Source organism: Spinacia oleracea, chromosome 3 (genome assembly GCF_020520425.1).
Source record: "Spinacia oleracea cultivar Varoflay chromosome 3, BTI_SOV_V1, whole genome shotgun sequence".
Lineage (NCBI taxonomy): Eukaryota > Viridiplantae > Streptophyta > Magnoliopsida > Caryophyllales > Amaranthaceae > Spinacia > Spinacia oleracea.
In genome coordinates this window covers 152475944-152490356 of record NC_079489.1, presented here as the reverse complement: position 1 = coordinate 152490356, position 14413 = coordinate 152475944, and the positions used below count along the sequence as shown (strand labels likewise).

General features: G+C 41.8%; 1 long non-coding RNA gene across 1 annotated transcript; it reads right to left on the bottom strand.

The window, feature by feature from the left end:
- Window positions 1–11259: 11259 nt before the first annotated feature.
- Window positions 11260–11788, bottom strand: LOC110781010 (uncharacterized). The gene is made up of 3 exons (XR_002531617.2): window positions 11708–11788; window positions 11449–11628; window positions 11260–11356 (listed from the first exon to the last, which is right to left on the bottom strand). It is a non-coding gene; the product is annotated as an uncharacterized lncRNA (long non-coding RNA).
- Window positions 11789–14413: the final 2625 nt, after the last annotated feature.

Below are 14413 nucleotides of genomic sequence, written 5' to 3'. Positions count from 1 at the left end.
CCTGTTAGAGTAGGTAAATTCTATATACCTGTAGACTTTGTGGTACTAGACATGCAAGAGGATTCTCAAATTCCCATTATCTTAGGTAGACCCTTCCTTCACACTGCGGGGGCGGTCATTGATGTTAAAAGTGGGAAATTGACTTTGTCTGTTGGGGATGATATGGTGACTTTTAATCTGAATAGTGCCTTAAAGAGTCCCATGCTAGAGGAAGAACAATGCAATCGAATTGATGTGGTTGATTTTATTACGTGTGATAACGTCTCCCAAGTTCTCGAGAGAGATCCTTTGGAGGCAGTGCTTTGTTGTGAGTCTTCTGCAGGTGATAGCAGTTCTTGGAGTGCTGAAGTGGATGCTCTAGAGTTGGCTCTTGATGGTGAAGGGTCTGAACCGGAGAGCACCAAATTGAAGAGGTTAGTTCGGCCGGTTTGTCCTGTCAAAGAGGTAAAGAAACCCGAACTTAAACCTCTTCCTGCTAACCTTAAATATGCGTTTTTGGATGATGAACAACTTTGCCCTGTAATCGTCAGTACTGCACTTGATGCTTGTCCCAACTTCTTATTGTGTTGAAAAAGCATTAAAAGGCCATTGGGTACAGCATTGATGATTTAAAGGGTATAGCCCTGACTTTTGCATGCATAGGATACATCTAAATGAATATCATAAACCATGCATTCAACCCCTACGTCGCTTGAACCCTGTCATGCAAGATGTTGTAAAAGCTGAAGTCATGAAATTGCTTGATGCGGGTATTGTCTATGCTGTGTCTGATTCTAAGTGGGTGAGTCCTGTTCAGGTAGTGCCTAAGAAAGGGGGGACAACTGTGGTTAGAAATGAGAAAAATGAGTTGATACCAACTAGGCTAGTCACAGGTTGGCGCATGTGCATTGATTATAGGCGTCTGAATGTTGCTACTAAAAAGGACCACTTTCCCCTTCCATTTATTGATCAAATGTTAGAAAGGCTAGCCTGTCACAAGTTTTTATGTTATCTGATAGTTATTGTGGTTTCTTTCAAATTCCCATACATCCAGACGACCAGGAAAAGACCACCTTCACCTGTCCCTATGGTACCTTTGCATATCGTAGGATGCCCTTTGGTCTGTGTAATGCACCTGCTACTTTCCAACGTTGCATGATGAGCATCTTTTCTGAGTTTATTGAGTCCATCATGGAAGTGTTTATGGATGATTTTAGTGCCTATGGTACTTCTTTTGATTCTTGCTTGCTAAATCTGACTAAGTATTGAAAAGATGTGAAGAGTGTAATTTAGTCCTAAACTGGGAAAAGTGTCATTTCATGGTTACTGAAGGGGTGGTCTTGGGACATTTAATATCTGATAAGGGCATTCAGGTGGATCGAGCTAAGGTCCAAGTGATTGAACAATTGCCCCCTCCAGTTAATGTGAAGGGTGTTAGAAGTTTTCTTGGTCATGCGGGGTTTTATCGCCGCTTTATCAAGGACTTTTCTAAAATTGTTAAACCACTAACCCAACTCCTCCTCAAGGATTCCCCGTTTGTGTTTACTGATGCTTGTCTTGAGGCTTTTGACAGGATTAAATAGACACTGATTTCGGCCCCTATCATTCATTCTCCCGAATGGGATCTTCCGTTCGAGATAATGTGTGATGCAAGTGATTATGCAGTTGAGGCAGTTTTGGGTCAGAGAAAGGAAAAGGTCTTGCATGCCATCTACTATGCAAGCAAGACCTTAGATGAAGTTCAAGTTAATTATGCTACTACTGAAAAAAAGCTTCTAGCCATAGTCTATGCCTTGGGTAAATTTCGCACTTATCTGATTGGGTCCAAGGTGATAGTCTATACTGACCATGCGGCTCTTAAGTATCTGCTCTCAAAGAAGGAAGCCAAGCCTAGGCTTATTCGATGGATACTACTGCTACAAGAGTTTGATTTGGAGATTCGCGATAAGAAAGGGGCTGAGAATGTGGTTGCAGATCACTTGTCTAGATTGAGGTATGATGATGGTAAAGTGTCTACACCGATCGATTATTTATTTCCAGATGATCACTTACTTGTAGGGATGTCAATGGGGCGGGGAGGGTGCGGATGTAGGTCCCTCCATCCCCATCCCCACCTAAAATTTTCATCCCCATCCCCGCCCCATCACCCATGGCGGGTACAAAATTCATCCCCATCCCCGCCCCAACGGGTGTAAGCTAAAATCCATCCCCGCCCCGCCACCCAACTGGGTATCCATCCCCGTCTTATCCCCGCTTCATACCCGCGCTAATACCCGCCTAATTTTTCTTATTTAGCAAACATTTGCCATATATACGGAGTAATCAAAGTTAACTATAGAAAAAAAAACCTTATGACTAAAGTAACCTATATAATCGAAAAAATACTCGTCATAACAAAAAAATCCAAACAAAAAACATAAAAATCTCACCTAAATTTATATTATCACCTAAAGATGCAAATAAATCCAAACTCACCCCATCACCCATGGCGGGTATGAAGCGGGGCGAGTGGGGATGGGGCGGGGCGAGTGGGGATGGGGCGGAGCGAGCGGGGATGGGGCGGGGATGGGTCGGGTTCAACACAAAATCCACACCCGCCCCATCACCCATGGCGGGTACGGTTTTTATACCCATCCCCGCCCCATCACCCGCCAAACCTACCTCCATCCCCGCCTACTTGGGGCGGATGCGGGGCGGGTCTCCCGGGAAACCTACCCCACTAACATCCCTACTTACTTGCACTTGCCAGTCAGTCACCATGGTTCGCAGATTTTACTAACTACATTGTAGGGGGTATTCTTCCGGCCGATCTTACATATCAACAGAAGAACAAGTTCCTACACGATGTTCGGTTTTACTTTTGGGATGACCCTTATTTCTTTCGTGAGACTGCTGAAGGGTTGTACAAGCGTTGTGTTCCAGAATGGGATGTCCAAGGTATTATCAGTAGGTGTCATTCTTCACCCTATGGTGGTCACCATGGACCGTCAAAGACTAATGCTAAGTTGTCACAGTGTGGTTTTTACTGGCCTAGTATGTTCAAGGATGCACAGGATTTCATTATGGCTTGTGATGCGTGCCAGAGGGCCGACACTATTTCGAGGAGGTATGAGATGCCACAGAACGGGATTCTTAAGGTTGAGGTTTTTGATGTGTGGGGAATTGACTACATGGGACCATTCCCATCGTCCAAGGGTAATCTGTACATCCTTGTTGCTGTAGATTATGTGTCCAAGTGGGTGGAAGCCGTTGCCTCACCTACTAATGACGCTAAGACGGTCATGTCTCTGTTCAAGAAAGTCATTTTTTCAAGATTTGGGGTTCCGCGAGCTTTGATTAGTGATGGAGGGTCACACTTCCATGAGAAGCATCTGGATGCGCTCCTGCGCAAGTATGGGGTTTATCACCACACTGGGCTAGCCTATCACCCTCAGACGAGTGGGAAAGTTGAGGTCTCTAACCGGGAGATCAAATCTATCCTTGAGAAAGTGGTGGCGAAGTCTAGGAAGGATTGGAGCGATAAGCTAGATGATACTCTGTGGGCATATAGAACCGCCTTTAAGACACCTAATGGTACCTCCCCGTATCGGTTGGTGTATGGCAAGGCGTGTCATTTACCAGTAGAAATGGAGTACAGGGCTTATTGAGCAATCAAACAGCTCAACATGGATGCAAAGTTAGCCGGTGAAAAGAGGTTACTTCAATTGGGTGAGCTAGATGAATTCCGACTACAAGCCTATGATAGTGCCCGGATTTATAAGGAAAAGACTAGCTAAGCGGTGGCACGACAGTCATATCCTGCATAGAGAGTTCGCGGTGGGCGACAAGGTTCTGCTATTCAACTCTAGGCTTAAGTTGTTTCCTGGAAAACTTAAGTCTATGTGGTCTGGGCCGTTCACCGTGACTATGGTAAGCAAGTTTGGGTCAGTTGAGGTCGAGAACACCAGTGGTGAGCGCTTTAAAGTGAATGGGCAACATCTGAAGTTGTACCACGAGGGGGCTACTGTAGGAATGGTTGAGGTTCAGCACCTCAATCCTTCCGCCCTATGAGTTGCATATTCGAGGTAATGAGGTCGAGCGGGACCTAGAAATAAACCAGCGCTTTGCGGGAGGCAACCCGCATTTTATTGCTTTAGTAGTGTAATATTTCAATTTTCGTTTTCTTTTGTGTGTTTTGTTAGTGTTTTCCCCTACCTAAGTGTGTTTCGGTATAGTTTTTGGTGTTAGAGAGGTGAGAAGAGGGAATTACGTTGTTTGGGTGTTTAATAGTGTGCAGGCCTAAAGCTCCAAGTTCGAAAAAGTGAAGTTATAGCTGAAACGGAGCATGCTGCAAGTCGCCCGATTCGGACCGGGCGTGGTGCGCCCGATCGGGCGCGTGTCTACGTCAATAAAGGAATTCGTTTTTTCCCGACCGGGAGAAGGATGCCCGATCGGGCTGTCTGTCGAGTGGAATGCCCGAATCGGGCGAAGGTCCGCCCGATCGGGCGGGATTGGCGAGTAAAATGCCCGATCGGGCGAAATACCGCCTGATCGGGCGGTTGGTGATGACGTCATAGAAAAGTCAAGAGACAAAAATCTGGTCAAAGGAGGAGTTCTGAAAGAAGGATCGTAAACCGCCCGATCCGGATCGGGCGATGTGCGCCCGATCGGGCGAAACGTGATTTCAGCGAGATTAAACACGGCTTCCCCTTCAATTCTTCACTTTCATCCTCTTCTTCAACTTATTTTCTCTCTCTTCCTTCATTAAACCCCAATCCTCACAAACTTCAATCCTTCATATCTTACTCAATCTTCCACCAAATTCAACACACCATACACCAAAATCTTCCGCTCATCATCCTTTACAACCTACTCCCAACTAATTTCAATTTCCTCCACTTTCCACCAAAGCCCCAAATTCAACCAGAAACTCAAAACCACCAAAAATTCAGATTTTAACCATGTCTAGCCATACGTCCAAAGAGAAATTGCACCATGAAAGGAAGGAACCAACATGAGGCTTCGACTAGCCGAGCTCGTGAGCCGACGCCACCACCACCGTCGCCCCAATTCGAAGCCGACCGGGACTTTCCGGACGTTATTTTTACTACGGAGTGGCTGAAGGAAATAATTCCCTTGGTCCAAGTATGCATTCAATGTTAAGTCTAATAAATGCGGTTCAGTATTAATTAACAAGTTAATAATTCAGTGAGATCAAGTGAGCTGAATGCCTAGCTAGAGGCCGCTTCAGTTCAAGTGGAATTAATGATATTAATCCACAGCTTACTCTTGACTGAACCAGTAGGGTCACACAAATAGTACGTAAACGGATCAAGTATTTAATGGCATTAAATACTCTATCTATGGATATTCGGAATCGACGGATCTTGGTTTCAGTGGGAGCTGAGATCGTCACAAGCAAGTGAATACTCCGGAAACGATGATATTGCCGGAAACGGAAATATGGATCGTATCGGAAATCTAAATATTATCCAAGTCGTAGATGTTGCCGGAAACGGAAACATGGTACGTATCGGAAAATATTATTGGAAATGGAAATATTGCCGGAATCGGAAATATTGCCGGAAACGGAAATATTGTCAGAATCGGAAATATTATCGGAATCGGAAAATAATTCCGGAAACGGAAATATTAAATATTTGTTCGAAACGGAAATTAATTCCGGAATCAGAAATATTAAATATTGTTCGTATCGGAAATGAATTCCGGAATCGGGAATTTAATCGGAAGCGTATCGTACGAATTAGCATCGGACGAGGCCCGCTAGACGAAGGCCCAACACGAAGCCAGGCCATCGCCCAGCGAGCCAACACGCACCATCGCACGCCAAGCCTCGACCAGGCCCAGCGCAAGGCCAGGCCCAGCCAAGGCCTGGTAAAGATGGCTGTGGGCCGGGCCGGGCCGTGCTTCGTGCCGAGCTAACGGGCCATAGGCCTAAACGTGTCGGGCCCACGTCAGGCCCACTTTGTTTCGTGCCGTGCCGTGCCGGGCCGAAAAGTTAAAAATAGGGCCCAGGCCCGGCCCAAGGCTACGTGCTTTCGTGCCGTGCCAGGCTGGCCCGCGTGCCTAAGGCTAATTTGACTAAATTTAACGTGCTTTGTCGTGGCGGGTCGAGTCGTGCCGTGCCTTGTCGTGCTTTTTCCAAAAAAAGTAAGGCCCAGGCCCGGCCCACGGCCCACGACTTCGTGCCCGTGCCAGGCCGTCCTTTTTGCGTGCTCGTGCCGGGCCGTGCTTTTTTCGTGCCGGGTCGGGTCGGGCTTCGGGCTTCGGGCCGGCCCGGCCCACAGCCATCTTTAAGGCCAAGGGCGCGCGCGCGAGAGCACAGCAGCATGGGCCGAGCGCTATGCGCCTAGCGTGGGCCGCAAGGCTTGCGCGGGTGTACCGTGGTCGTGCAATGCTTGTGCGGGAATCCTAAAGCAATCGGGATTCGAAATATGATTAAATCCTGAAACTATTAGATAATGATTATTTAATAGAGTCCTAGCAGGATTCTAATTAAACTAATTAATATCCTAATAGGATTATAATTCCTTTTCCATACCTCTATAAATAAGTGCCTAGGGTCATAATTTATAGAAACGATTGAAGTATTCAAAGGGTAAGTTTTTGAAAGAAAAATCAGCCATTCACTTGCAAACACAATAGCAGAAATTCCTAGTAACCTTAAGGGTGATTCTAGTTGGTCTAACTTGAGGCGGATCCGGACGTACTGTGGACTATCTACGGAGGGACGACATTTGGAGTCCTAAAGACTTGTTCTTGTTCGGTTCGGGCGCAGCTAGGGAGGGCACGCTACAAAGTGTATGCTCCTAAATTATGCTAAATGATTATGTGTAAATAATATGTTTCCTGGCATTAAGGTTTTCCGCATGATTTATGTTTTGTCATATGTATCATAACCTAACAGTGGCAACGTGATCGGTTCATCCACCTCAAAAAGAGGGAGGTAATCCCTACTCGTTTTATATGTCAAAAATCTCTTCATGATATGGGTATTGAACAAGATGTAAAACGAGTTTTTTATGTTGTCGGCATGAAAAATATGTATAGCATGTTGCGTCTTACATTTAGACGATTGACTTTGGAATTTCCGAGTTCTTTGCAATTGCGTAGAGATGGTTATAGGACTGTGTCGTCGGTTCATTTTCGCTTGATGAACCGTAATGTTAGCTTGAGTATTGCTGATTTTTGTGGAATTTTTGGTATGTCCATTGCCCCTAGTAGGAAGCCCGGTAGTGCTCATAATAACTGTACCATGTGGGGAAAGCTGACTGGTAATGATAATCCCGGTAGTACGCAGCACTTGCATGCTTCCAAGATACAACACTCTGTCCCTATTGTTTTCTACAGGTTCCTGGGGTTCACAATTTTTGGTAGAGAGGAGACCCAAAATGTTAGGAGTACTGAGCTGGAGATTTTGGGTGGCTATGTTTTAAAGGGGGAAGAGAGGTATACCATGAACTTAGCACATCATATGGCCTCCCAACTTAATTCTATAGCCACTAGCACGCACACCACCCGTATCACCATTGGTGGGTTGATCACCCACATTGCCATGGCCACGGTTAATTTTGTTGAGGCTAACCAAACTCCGGTTTTGGGTAGAAATTTGCTAGACTTAGCCTATTTTGCTGGACTTCGCCGCCTACAGGGTGAGCATTGGTTGTTTAGGCCGGGTGCCATGTTTTGGATGTTCGAGGGGAACAGGCTTTTCACCTTGCCTGACCCTCAGGGCCGCACCCGTTTCAGACCCGGTCAGGCTCATTATTTATATGTTGGATTTGAGGATGAGCAGCAGCCTGACCCGCAGCCCAAGCCTGACCCACAGCCAGAGCCCCACCAGTTGAATGCATTAAATATGTGGATTCAATTATAAATTTATATGAGCTTTAAATTTTAATTAAATTTGTATGTTTCCGGTTAGACTAGAAATACATTTTTATGTTTAAAATTAGTAAAGCATATGAATTTATTGGTTTAAGTGGGAGCCCTTTTAGCCATAAAATTAGTAAAGCATATGAATTTATTGGTTTAACTAGAAATAATAATGAATGGGTGAATGGTATATATTGTATATGTACTGTTTTGCAGGTTATGAAGTGACTAGTATGGCCCAAATAGGATAGAAAATATGGTCTGCGTACCATTAATTTGAATGTAATTGGTCTAAAGTACCAAAATTGTTTTTCAATTCAAATATGGTCTGCGTACCATCGAATAGTTGTAATTAGTTTAATTATAGCTTATCCTATTTGAAGAAAATGGTGCCTCCCACGGAGATTTTCGAGACGGACTTTGAAGTTGAAGCTTCAAGATGAAGTCGGGCCATACTAAATCACATTTATCTTATGCATGCTTTAAGTTATTTATTGCTTTAAATATGTCTTAATTATGCATGAGATTGTGGCTTGAATATGTTGCATGATTAAGGATTTTAGTTCACTTAAAATCTAACCAACATAGTAAGAGCCTTAAGTTCCAAACTTAAAAATTGAGTTAAAAGGTGCCATGCCAAAATATACACTTGCTTGGATATCCTTTACATCAATCTAGTAATAGTTTTCGCTCAGCGAGGTGTTACTTATTGATCCTAAAGGGGCAAGGTACACAAATAATTGTGAGTACATGTTAGTTTTGGTGAAACTCACACTAGTGGAAAAAGGGTCATTTGCATCGCACTTTTAAGCACATTTGCGTCGCACATCGTGCGTGGCAAAAGCTCTCGACGCAAATGACTAAAAGTCATTTGCGTCGCACATATGTGCGACGCAAATGAACCTTATTTGCGTCGCACATTTAGCTAATGTGCGACGCAAATAACTTTTCAGGCATGGTGCTGAAAAGTCATTTGCAACGCACATTAGCTAAATGTGCGTTGCAAATGACTTTTCAGCACCATGCCTGAAAAGTTATTTGCGTCGCACATTAACTAAATGTGCGTTGCAAATGACTTTTCAGCACCATGCCTGAAAAGTTATTTGCGTCGCACATTAGCTAAATGTGCGACGCAAATGACTTTTAGGCGCAAAAAAAAAAGTCATTTGCCACGCACAATAGCTTAATGTGCGACGCAAATGACAATTTTAGCGCCAAAAAATTAAGTCATTTGCCTCGCACATTGAGCTAACGTGCGTTGCAAATGACTTATTTTTTTTAAAATAAATATTCGTTTTTTAATATTTTAGTTGGAAATTCCGACATGATCGTCTTTGAAATTAGACGCTTCATTCCCAATACCGGGAATACATTTATAATTAATACCTGTCACTAAAGTTTACAACGTAATTAACGTTCCCAATAAAAGGCAATTAAATTCGTCATAGATCGATTAACCAACATGTTACAACAAACATAAAATTATTACAACAAAGGTACGTAGCTAGCTAGAGATCAAGTTCATATTACAAATTAAGCTAAAAATTCGACATTGTTCATGAAGTAATCTGTCCAAAAATCTTTCACCTCATTAATCTCCTCCGGTGAATAAGGCAATGTTCTTGAAAAATCCTAAAAAAGTGTAAATAATTCAATTTATCAACGATTGATCAATATAATAGTTTTGTGTACTTCAATTTATTATATAAAGTACGTAGTTTATGAGAACATACCTTAGTAAGATCTTGACTATTACCATGATTCATTATTATGTCGTACATAAAACGCATGACGTAGTAGCCACAATCTAGTGATCCCGGTTGTTGAGCACACTAAATGCATTAAAATAAATAACACAAGTAAAATTTCTATCACATTGTATGTTATAATTTTGAAAAACTTATTTCTTAGGTAAATAATAAACTAATTATATATATATATATACCTGTGCTGGAATCCATGTTAATTTAGTTCCCTTAGATTGTCCACCTAGTCTCTTGTAACTCCGAAAAGCACTACACATTCGATAAAATATGCAATTATATATACTTTGTTTACACATGTAAATGCAAAGAATATTTTACATGTAAGTGCAATTATATACTTTGTTTACACATGTAAATGCAATTATATACGTAGTAGTCACATTTAAGGCTAATTGGATCGTTCAAGGTCATTTTTAGGCAAAAATGATGTTTTCGAACCCAACTTTGAACCAAAGAACCTAAGGAATGTTTTCAAACTTATTACACGTCTCATATGCATAGTTATAACTTTCTAAGTCTCTTTACAATCTATTATTTCACATTTAAGGCTAATTGGGTCGTCCTAGGTCATTTTTAGGCAAAAATGATGTTTTCAAACCCAACTTTGAACCAAAGAACCTAAGGAATGTTTTCAAACTTATTACACGTCTCATATGCATAGTTATAACTTTCTAAGGCCCTTTACAATCTATTATTTCACATTTAAGGCTAATTGGGTCGTTCTAGGTCATTTTTAGGCAAAAATGATGTTTCCGAACCCAACTTTGAACCAAAGAACCTAAGGAATGTTTTCAAACTTATTACACGTCTCATATGCATAGTTATAACTTTCTAAGGCCCTTTACAATCTATTATTTCACATTTAAGGCTATTTGGGTTGTCCTAGGTCATTTTTAGGCAAAAATGATGTTTTCGAACCCAACTTTGAACCAAAGAACCTAAGGAATGTTTTCAAACTTATTACACGTCTCATATGCATAGTTATAACTTTCTAAGGCCCTTTACAATCTATTATTTCACATTTAAGGCTATTTGGGTCGTCCTAGGTCATTTTTAGGCAAAAATGATGTTTTCGAACCCAACTTTGAACCAAAGAACCTAAGGAATGTTTTCAAACTTATTACACGTCTCATATGCATAGTTATAACTTTCTAAGTCTCTTTACAATCTGTTATTTCACATTTAAGGCTAATTGGGTCGTTCTAGGTCATTTTTAGGCAAAAATGATGTTTTCGAACCCAACTTTGAACCAAAGAACCTAAGGAATGTTTTCAAACTTATTACACGTCTCATATGCATAGTTATAACTTTCTAAGTCTCTTTAGAATCTGTTATTTCACATTTAAGGCTATTTGGGTCGTCCTAGGTCATTTTTAGGCAAAAATGATGTTTTCGAACCCGACTTTGAACCAAAGAACCTAAGGAATGTTTTCAAACTTATTACACGTCTCATATGCATAGTTATAACTTTCTAAGTCTCTTTACAATCTGTTATTTCACATTTAAGGCTAATTGGGTCGTTCTAGGTCATTTTTAGGCAAAAATGATGTTTTCGAACCCAACTTTGAACTAAAGAACCTTAGGCAAAAATTGAGGCAAAAATGGCATTTTCATATGCATACTTTACTTACTTGTTTAGTGGCTCCTTAATCATCAAATTTCTCTTCTTCTGTTGAGAATCAAATATGTAGACCTCACGTTTAGACAAGCAAAGAACTAAAAGCATCCAGTGACTCCTACATACAAACAATAAACGTATGTAGTTAGAAAAAAAAAAGTTAAATTTATAACAATCAATTAAAAACGAAGTTCAAAGTAATTTTCATACTTTTCGTAGTATGGACATAAGATGAATGTCTTAGAACTAAGTGCACTCATGGACCTCGTCATGTACAATAGAATTCTATCTGCATCGGACTTTAACATGGTGGCCGAGATCATCTCCGGGCACATGAATCCAATACTATTGGGGTGACAATCATCGTGAAAACACAACTCACTCAAAGCCCTATAATATAGAGTGTAAGAACGTTAAGACAATCATAAAAATCAAATTTAGGGGCAAAATATGAATTTAGGTAACTCACGTAACAAAAACTTGTATTATTGATATATTGAGCCATGCTCCCGAGAGAAGTTGATCGGTGTCTTCAACGGTGACACTAAATGTATATAATACCTAATTAATTATTGAAGAGAGGAGAGATGTGAGAGCAACGGGACGTGCAGGGGGCGGTGGTGCAGGGGGCGGTGGTAGTATGGGAAGTGTGCAGGGGCGGCTGTGCCGCGGAAACACTGTGCAGGGGGCGACGGAAACAGCAGCCGCGGCGGCAGTTTGTGACAGCGACAGAGAAGAGGGAGCAGGAGGACTTCCTTGGCCGTGAGCGGCAGTGAAGCAACGACGTTGGCAGTGAAGCACCGACGACGGCAGTGAACAGGGTGAAGCCGCCGGTGAAGCCGCCGGTGAGAACAACGCAGCTAGTGTTGGTGTTGGTTTGGTTTGGGAGGGAAGCAGTGTCGAGCAATATTAACCTAAGTCAGAATGTTCCTAAGCAATTAAGCTGAGCGCGAATTCGAAAAAAAAAAATCAAAACACATTTGCGTCGCAGCTTTGTTAAACTGCGACGCAAATGACTCTAGGATGCCCCCAGAGTCATTTGCGTCGCAGATTAGTAAATCTGCGACGTACTTGATTGAGTTAATTGCGTCGCAGCTTTGTTAATCTGCGACGCAAATGACTCTGGGGGGCATCCTAGAGTCATTTGCGTCGCAGTTTAACAAAGCTGCGACGCAAATGACTAAATTTTATGCTAAAATTTGTCATTTGCGTCACATGTTCAGAATGGCGTGGCAAATGCGGGGATGCAAATAAGCCTTTTTCCAGTAGTGTCAACGATATAAGTAAGGAGTCCTTTTATGTCGTGGCAAAATCGATAGGTTTACCTAATAAGTTCTTAGATGTGCCTATCAACCAAGAATAGTTTCTAGACTATTAGCAAAAGGTTTTTGCTTACCTAAGATGTTTTAGGATTAAGTCGACAAACTGTGCTTAATTCTTCAATGGATTTTAGGATCTTGGAATCATTTTATTCACACCTGCCGGAACACATAACTTGAATAAAATGCTTAATGAACATTGAATTCTGCATGTATGCTAGAATTTAAGTTTATTAAGAGAAACTGTGAATGGTTATTTATTTGTTTATTCTTTTCAATTGTAGTTTTAATTATGGCAAACAATAATTCATTCAACATTCGATCAATTCTCGAAAAGGAGAAGTTGAGCGGGAAAAACATCCTTGACTGGCAAAGGAACTTGCAAATAGTTCTTATGCAGGAAGAAAAGGAGTATGTCCTGGAAGAGGCGATGCCCGAAGCCGCAGGCGACGGGGTCACTCAGGCAGCCCTCAATCGTTGGATTGATGCCAACAAGGATGTGAAATGTCTAATGCTCGCCACCATGAGTGCAGATCTGCAGAAAACGTTCATCAACTCAGATGCTTTCACGATCATCAGTGAGTTAAAGAACATGTTCCAAGATCTGGCTCGAGTCGAAAGATTCGAGACTCATAGGCAAATTCTTGAGACCAAGCTTAAGAAAGGCGAGCCCGTAAGTCCACATGTTCTCAAAATGATTGGACTCACTGAGAATATGAGTCGGCTGGATCAGCAATTCTCTCAGGAAATGGCTATAGACACCATCCTCCATTCTCTTCAAAGCGGGTATGATCAGTTCAAACTGAACTACAGTATGAATAGTCTGGACAAAACGCTCACTGAGCTTCACAGTATGCTGAAGACCGCTGAAAAGACGCTCAAAAGTGATAAGCAAGATGTGCTTATGGTGCGTGGGGGAAAGTTCAAGAAATATGGAAAGAAGAGGAATGCTAAGAAAGGTGGCAACAAGGCCAGCCCAACTAAGAAAACTGGCGCCAAGTCTGAAAAGAGGAAGGTCAGTCAACCCACTTCTGAATCCGAATGCTTCTACTGCAAGAAGAAGGGGCATTGGAAGTGAGATTGCTTGAAGCTAAAGGAAGATCAGAAGAACGGAACAGTCGTTCCATCTTCAGGTATTTTCGTTATAGACTGTATACTTGCTAATTCAACTTCTTGGATATTAGATACAGGTTGTGGCTCACACTTATGTTCCAATCCACAGGGACTAAGAAGAAGTAGAAAGTTAAGCAAGGGTGAAGTCGACCTACGAGTGGGAAATGGAGCACGGATTGCTGCATTAGCTGTAGGAACTTATTATTTGTCGTTGCCCTCTGGGCTAGTTTTGGAACTGGAAGAGTGTTTCCATGTTCCAAGTCTTACTAAAAACATCATTTCAGTTTCTTGCTTAGATGCTAAGGGATTTTCCTTTTTAATAAAAGACAATAGTTGTTCGTTTTATTTTAAAGAGATGTTGTATGGATCTGCTAGATTAGTCAATGGACTTTAGATCACGACAAACAAGTTTATAACATAAATACCAAAAAGGCCACAAAGGATGATTCATATCTCACCTATCTGTGGCATTGTCGATTAGGCCATATTAACTTGAAACGCTTAGAAAGACTTCAAAAGGAAGGAATTCTAGAACCATTTGACTTAGAGGATTATGGTAAATGCGAATCATGTTTACTTGGCAAAATGACAAAGCAACCTTTCTCTAAAGTTGGAGAAAGAGCAACTGAACTATTGGGTTTAATCCATACAGATGTATGTGGACCAATGAGTACAAATGCTAGAGGTGGTTTCAGCTACTTTATCACTTTCACTGATGACTTCAGTAGATATGTTTATGTCTA